The sequence below is a fragment of the Actinia tenebrosa genome, unplaced genomic scaffold, assembly GCF_029948245.1.
Source record: "Actinia tenebrosa isolate PJP-AT-01 unplaced genomic scaffold, QUT_ActTen_1.0 PGA_scaffold2__45_contigs__length_23673736, whole genome shotgun sequence".
NCBI lineage: Eukaryota > Metazoa > Cnidaria > Anthozoa > Actiniaria > Actiniidae > Actinia > Actinia tenebrosa.
Window position 1 is genome coordinate 8262230 of NW_028292579.1, and position 8860 is coordinate 8271089.

Genomic DNA, 8860 nt, shown 5'->3' on the forward strand with positions numbered 1-8860 from the left:
AGTTAGAGGGCCCACCTTCGAGCGCATTAAACATGAGCCCTTGGCTCGGGAGATTTGGGTAACCACTCCCGCGTTATAAGTAAAACAAATCACCTTTACCTTTTTTACTCTTTAGGTACGCCTGGAGTTGCATGTTACTGGCATATATTTGCTATAAGGGTATGTGCTGCTGGAAAGGGTATGGTTTTTTGGCCTTGCTGTCTTGGCACAGGGTATTGACACAAGATCGTAAGTTTCACGTTTTTGTGTGCCTTGGATAGGGTACTATTTTTTTAATGAAAAAAACGTATTTTGGCAACAAAGCGCCTCATTGCTCGGTCCTGACAAAGTTTATCAGATCCTTACAAAAAATCCACCTCAAGCGCGAACACTTTATTTTTGGATTCTTGATTTCGTTATTCGATTCGAACATTCATTATCGAAAACGAATCCTCAATATTCAAAAAATAATAATAGTTTGAAAATTCGTTTACTTTGGCTTGTAGGCTCTTGTTTACAGCGGAAACTAAAGGTAAGTCATTAATATTACATATTCCTTGCACAAAAAGCTGCTCTTGCGTTTCAGCTGCATATATCACGTGACAGGCAACCCAAGCCACTACATATTTATAAGAGAATGTTTGGGATTTAGAATATGGCGTATATTTTATTTAAAAATTAAAGCGCAAATAAAAGTTTGACGACTTACTTGTTCTGTCATTTTGTTTGTATGCAGTTTCAGCGAGTCTTGAAGGGTACTTAAGAAAAATATTCCAACACTAAGAAATAATGATGAGGATTTTGTTCACATGAGCACGAAGGAATAGCTTACCAATAAATCTGTGTGATTCAATTGGGGTTAGCTGTAGCCACGAGCAGTCCTCCCTTAAACCTTAAAAAATTACTGCAACGAACGCCATGAAAACCGTGACAATCGCAGCTGCGCTCGCCCAACTTTCACGGCCAATTGACTGGAAACCATACAGCGGGGTCAACAGAAAACGGCGCATATGCGTTGAAAGCATCGCTTCTTAAAGATAAAACAAGCCTTCTTTTTCGTACTCTAATCATTATCTTATTTATTGCTGGAAGGTGCATCAAGGTCATGAACGATTTAATGTTTAATTAGTTTTTCTGCGCTGTTATGTGCTCAGACAATCGCACACTGGACTGCTGCCACCATAGATCACATCCTTACGCGGAAGGAGAAACCGAGAGGTTGACAGAGCTCGCTGGTCCTCGCCCATTGAGGCAAACGAAACAAAACAGTCGGCCATTGACGCACGTAATATATAACACCGATTGCCCACTGAATCAATCTGCTCATGGTGACAAATACCGGGGGGGAGGGGGTACTCCCCTATATTTTCTATACAGCTATGTGCCGCCCTAATAGGGTATGGTTTTTCGGCTTTTGGGTCTGGGGTAGGGTATCATTTTTTGACATTTTGTCTGCGATAGGATATTATTTTAGTCTGGGATAGGGTTACGATTTGGTCATTTTTCCTGGCGAATAGGCTACGCTTTCTGCCGGCACAAAAACAATAAAAACTTTAGTAAATATTGATTGCAATCTATTGAATAACTGTCTTTTCCGTCTTTTAGTCTGGGATAGGGTGTACAATCCTTAGTTTTAGTCTGGGGTAGGGTAAGTAAAATTAGAATTTTAGGTCTAGGATAGGGTCAGGGTTTTGAGGTCCTGGCGGCACACCCCTACCCAAGTTGGGAAGGTAGTACCCCCCACCCCCACCCCGGGTGACAAATGCTCATCTACCTATCGTGGTAGAGCCCAGTGAGGCACAAATCAAAACAAATGACAACCCCGGATGACAACCCATTGTGGTTGATAAAATACAACCAATTTTACCAAGGAACGGAACTACGCGTGACGAGTCTGTAAAGGAGGCTCCATACTTCACTTTACGTTCAGCTTTGATGAATGCTTTTAGCAATAATAATTTTGCATTTATAATATTTGTATGTGAATATATATGAAATATATATTCGTACTGCGGTTGCAATGTATCAAATTGAGCTGATCATTACAGCTTCAGTTGCTTCACATACTGCGAGGATCAGATACATTTATAATAGAAAGCTACGTCATGGTTTTAAATTTCTTTGTAAATCATACCGCTTTCAAAAAAAATCTTACTCCCAAAATATTAGACATATTACTCTCGAATTTTCAGTAGTTACTAAATAAGACATTCTCTTTCGATTTCTGGAGTCGGTTTGCTTGTAGCTTCAAATTTTTTTATGCTAATGAGGGAAAAACGTAAACAAAGATTGGCCTATAAAACACCACAGGTTGTATTTATGTGTTTGATTCTCATAATCGTAATGGTATGCCTGATCCAAATAATACTGCTGCTGTTATGAAATTGCTGGAGGAATATTTATGCTCTCTTTCACTTGAATGGAGAAAAACAATCAATGTCACAAAAGAAAAAAGATCAGAGGAAACTGATATTACATACCATAAACATATTTTGATATTATCTTATACATACTCGAAACATTTCATTTGCATTATGCAACAGCTTGTCTTTGCCGTTTTTTTTTTTTTTTTTTTTTTTTTTTTTTTTTTCTTATTCTTTTTTTTCTTTGTCATTCTCATTTTTTCTAGTCAGCATACTGATAAGACAGCAAAGATACATTGCTTGGGCTGCCTGTGTGTAAGCCGGAAATTTTGACCTGTCCCAACAAAGGAGTCATCTTTGATAAGAGTTCGTAGAAATAAGAAAGGCAGAGTACAGTTTTTCCACAACGTACCAAGGATGAAGCCTTTACACGTCTAAATCCCCATACATTCTAAATGTAGTGAGCTTGGGTTATTTGTGGTACTAGCCTGCGTAGCGGCTCTTGGGGATTGCTTGACAATTTCGGCCACGTGTTTTTGTCCGTGGATATATGACGTCGACTTTGAATTGGACTATAAACAGAACAGTACGTACAGGCTTCTTGTACTGACTCTTCAAAATATTCGGTGATTCGGTATTCATCAAACGATCAATCGACAAAAAATATACTTCGTAATATACTCGTAATACAGTCAATCGGAGGAAGTGCAAAGAAATGAATAGGTTATTGCGGCCTAAAATTCTTAGAATCTTGGTCATTGGCGTTGTGTTTACAACGGCTCTAAACACGCTGGTCGCTTGGTATAAAACGTCAGGTGAGTCGAAAGCTTTAGTATTATTTTATAATTCTTTCTGGCTTCTTTTCTACATGCAGATAATAATTCATTCATTATTGGTGTGATTCATTTTCGTTTTGAATGTCAACCTTTCTAGCTTCCTTCTATAACTGTTTTAAAATGCAGTCGTAGATAATGTTGAAAATATTAATACACACAACATTATATTTGTTCTCATTACCAACTTATAAGCTTATTTAATTACTGAGCTTCGAGCACAAACAAGCGGCAAAAATATCGCAATCCTAAATATTAGCATGAAAAGATTCTTCATTTTAAAAATAATAGTTACAATTTATTGAAGGCCTATTCCGTAGAGTTCAACAGTGCTTTAGAATGTTTAAAATCGACAAAACTTGAAAACCATCAAATTTTAGTATCATAAATCGTCCTTTTAAGGCTATTTTACTTTATCTGTGACATGACAATCTTGATCATCTTAATTTTGCAACCAATAGTTTTCGAATTCCAGCATTTCCATATTGATGAAGGAAAATGTTCCCATATCTCGGATTATATCGAAACATATAGATATTCTCATGGTAATGATCATAATAACTCGTATGTATTTTGCTTTCATCTCAGCATAGCTTAAGTTAGAAGATGATCTCAGGAAAAATAATAGATAACGTTATTCTTATTTGTACACAGATAAGAGCAACTCTAGAGCAGGTGGTCTGAATATTATTCCCTATTTTTCATTTTCGAGAAACTTATAAATACTTTATGCGTAGTAAATATTTTTTTAAATGAAAATGTCTTAGAAAGCAATAACTATAAGTATTCAATCAAACATCTATTTAAGAAAAATCAGTAATATTTTAACTTTATTTTTTTCTTTTTGTTTCGTATTATAGCTGTAATAATTCCATGGGAATTTAATTTTTTGGTGCAATAATATTCCGCCCTTTTTGTACGTAATATTAATTGCTTGCTATGCATGGTTTTTTTTGCGTCCAACTATTTAACAAATTCTTAGCGATCAAAACAACCAACGGAAAGAGCGCACACTCGTTGACGTCATCTTTATCTGTATGTCCCCTTATTGATGATAAAAATAACCAATCAGCGCGCGAGAATTTTGTAAGTTATTGTAAAAAACTCGATTGAGGCCCCTGTCCGTATCCGCAAAATTTTACGAAAACGGTTACGTGTGGACGGTGAAAACGATTCGAATACGCTGAGTGTGGACGCGAACATTTTCGTATCCGCAAAAAAAAAAAAAAAAAAAAAAAAATGCGGATACAAAAATTTCCGGATACGTGTGGACGCAACCCGTATCCGTAAAAAAAATTGCTAATACAAAAATTTCCGGATACGTGTGGACAGGGCCTGACTCGATCAAGCATTTAAGTAATCCTCCAGGCCACCGAAATAAATATGTTTGAATTTACCTCTGGTCATTTTCTAATAGCAGCCTTATACAACCTCTGAAGCCCGTATGGCCAGCCAAACAGGGCAAAAGTGTATGAAATTTAAAACTCACTATGCGAGGTTGAAGTCCATGTAATAATATAAGAGATCCAAGAAGTGCAATGTGAACTTTAGAAATAGCTAGTAGTTTCAAATTTAGGCCCCGTCCACACGTATCCAGAAATTTTTGTATCCTTTTTTTTTTTTGTTGTTTTTTTTTTTGTTGTTGTTGTTGTTTTTTTGTTTTTTTGTTTTGTTTTTGTTTTTGTTTTTGTTTTTGTTTTTGTTTTTTTGTTTTGTTTTGTTTTTTGTTTTTTGTTTTGTTTTTGTTTTGTTTTGTTTTTGTTTGTTTGTTTGGGGTTTTTCTTTTTTTGGTTTTGTTTTTGTTTTTGTTTTTTTTGATTTTTTGTTTTTGTTTTTTGTTTTGTTTTTTTGTTTTTTTGTTTGTTTGTTTTTGTTTGCGGATACGGGTTGTGTCCACACGTGTCCAGAAAATTTTTGTATCCGTATCCGGAAATTTTCGAAAACGGTCTCCAGAGTGGAAATTTTCGAATACGCTCCGAATACGGATACGTGTGAACGGTCGTATCCGCAAATTTTCGAATACATCGACGTAAACACGATTTTGCGCATGCTCAATAAGAAAAACTATCCGTCAAAGGGACTAGCCACTAGCGTGCATCAGGGCGGATCATGAAATTTCCGGATTCGTGTGAACAGTGAAAGCGATTCGAAAACGATTCGAATACGCTGCGTGTGGACGCGAACATTTTCGTATTCGCAAAAAAAAAAACTTTGCGGATACAAAAATTTCCGGATACGTGTGGGCGGGCCTTAGAAATCACTGTGCAATAAGTAAAATTTATGGTACGTCTTTAAAACTTGTTGTCTTGTGATAAATTTTTCACACCCGGTCTGATCATGATAAGTACATCCCCGTACATGAAGGCAAATGTCTTATACGCAAACGATCTAAGTTTATCTAGCCTCCTGCTCAGCCGCTGTGAGGCGCTTCCGGCTAGTGGGAGAATGACCGGAACTAGAAGCGCCTCACAGCGGCTCTGCAAAAGGCTACGTTCTCCACAATATCGCCGCAGGCCAGAAGAACACAGTCTCTGGGTACGAGACTGTGTTTCTTCTGGCCTGCGGCGATATTGTGGAGAACGTAGCCTCTTGCAGAGATTGCGTTTACCACTCTTTTCATTGCTACGCTAAAGGTACAGTTATTCCACAACCACGAAAGAAGCCTTTAAGCCCCGTTTACACTGGCGAATGTTGCGGCGATTTTTGCGGCGATTTTTGTAGCAATTTTCAGAAATATGAAATCTTTTGTCTCATCCTTCAAAAGAGACATTCGTCTAGGAAAATCTTGGTATCCTGAAAAAAACTCTACGAGTAAATTCTTTACCATTATTCAGTATGGACAAAATCGCAAAAAAAAAAAAAAAAAAAAAAAACCACAGCAAAAATACACGTCTAAATGAGACTAAATCCCCCATGCATTGTCTTAAAGATGTAGTGAGCTTGGGTTGCCTGTGGCATAGCTATGATCTATTGTTTTAGAGAATTCATTCACGTGTTTATGTCCGTGTACTGAATCTTCAGAATATTCGGTGATTCGATTTTCATGAAACGATCAATCGACAAAAAAGATACTTCGTAATATACTCGTAATACAGTCAATCGGAGGAAGTGCAAAGAAATGAATAGGTTATCGCGGCCTAAAATTTTTAGAATCTTGGTCATTGGCGTTGTGTTTACAACGGCTCTAAACACGCTGGTCGCTTGGTATAAAACTTCAGGTGAGTCGAAAGCCAGTACTTTTAGTATTATTTAAAAAATTTTCTGCCTTCTTTTCTACATGCAGCTAATAATTTATTCATTATTGGTATGATTCAGTTTCGTAATGAATGTCAACCTTTCTTCCTTCTAAAATGCAGTCGTTCTTAAAATATGCTTTGGCGTCAATATAGGCCACCCCTTAAACGAATGTCGAATGATGAAAATACCTATTCTTACATTTGTATTTGTCTTCCTCATATTTATTTACATTAACGACGTAAGCTTATTAAATGAATGAGCTTCGAGTACAAACAAGCGGCAAAAACATCAAAATCCTAAAACTAAGCACGATAAGATTCTTTATTTTAGTGTAATATAAATCGTCCTCTAAGGGCTATTGATATTCGATTTCGAACTTAATTCATGGCGTGACAGTTTTGATAATCATAGTTCTGCAATCAATAATTTTCGAATTAACAAAAATGTTGTAGAACCCCCCGGGTGTAGGAAATGTTCCCATTTCTAGACATTATCTTTAATCATTACTGTTTCATTTGAAACACCCACGCAGCTCACACTATAGTTTTTAGCTAGTTATTTCTTCTCGTTACATATAAATTTGTCTTTCGCAGAATATCGAAAGAAATAAAAGCCGCAGCAGTAAGAATAAGCATTTATCGAAGTTGCAATCCGATAAGCTAACTTGCTAACATAAGAGGATTTTGTTTAAAACCTGTGTGTTCTTTACGCTTCATGTGGACACCACCAAGACGGCGGAGATTTACATAAAGATATATTTTATATTCTCATACAACATTAGCTATTTAAAGGCCGGTTTAGACGGTACATTTTTCGCCTACAACTATCGTATACAACACGCTCGCGCCATCCTACAACTCGAGTCGTAACGTCAAATCAAGCCTACAACTTGATACGACAGACGTGAGCGTGTTGTAGGCGAAAATCGTACCGCCTAAACAGGCTTAATCAGTTAATTCTGGTAAGTTCATATAGCATTTTTAATCCATTGTGTTGTTGAATAATTATTTATTCATCAAACAAACAAAACATGGATATTCTGACTCTTACTCGGTGTTGTAAGGCACCTGAAGCATGAAGACAATACATCATTGACGTCGGGAATCTTTTCTCATTCAAATTTGCCAACCAAATTAGCCAAAAGGTTGCTATCAAGGTCACTTCCGGTAATAGCTCTTTTTTGATGGCTTGTAGAATCCTGGAGGTTGTTTTGATCTCTTGTTTTCTGGTTTGATGTCGTGAAAATAGTCAAATACAATAGTTTGAGGACTTATTTTGATATGTTTTGACTTAGCATCCGCTAGTTGCCCCCCAGTCAACCGCTTGTTTGCCCCCCAGTCAACTCCAAAAAGTCACATGATTGATAGTAAGCAATATATCTCTGGTTGGGACGTTAATTAGCATGACAGCTATGACGAAACTGAAGCACAACAAGAATTCCACATATATTAGGATATTTCTTTTCTTTGCCGAATTTTTTGACGGATTCGACCGTCTACTCGAACTAGATTTCGGATTATACGATTTAAGGAGGCTCAGGGTAATTTTGGTCTGGCACACCTAGCCGCATTGAAACTGCTACAACTTCGTCTTGAATGACTCGATCTGCAAGCGCTTTTCACACAATGTCAGGAAAGGATTAAAGGTTTCAAAAATGATAAATTAGTTTAAAGCGGCCTTTTCATTATGACGTAATGGTGACATCATAGAAATCGTTTACCGCTGAATATTTTCATGGACTTTTACTATTAAACCCTTCAATGCATATGAAATTAAAGGAGAATATTTGTAAAACATACATCTTTTAGTGACTTCATTTAGAAAAAAATCGTTCGACGATTTTTTGAATGCCGCTTTCAACGATATTTTCTATCGCTTTTGACAACAAATGGGGTCATTTAGCTTCATATCAAAAAATCCATAACGTAAGAAAGAAAGTCACAATTTGATTCATACTCAATAAGGACAGTGTCTATATCCGTACCTATATTCTAGCCATTAAAAATATTGAATCCACTAAATTAAAGTCCCGATTTTGAGGGTATAAAGTTGACACGCTGGAAATAATAGTAAAAGTCCATGAAAATATTCACCGCGTAATATTTGGAAAACGCTCTCATACATTTTTTTGATATTGCAATATGTTAGGTGCCTTGATGAATACTATCGACTGGTGCAAGTCGCTTTGAAAGTTTAGGTCTAGTTTTCGAGAAAATAAGCGGTAAACGATTTCTATGATGTCATCATTACGTCATAATGAAAAGGCCGCTTTAAACTAATTTATCATTTTTGAAACCTTTAATCCTTTCCTGACACTGTGTGAAAAGCGCTTGCAGATCGAGTTATTCAAGACGAAGTTGTAGCCGTTTCAATGCGGCTAGGTGTGCCAGACCAAAACTACCCTGAGCCTCCTTAATACTGCTGGCATGTTCTCAAATCCGGAACTCC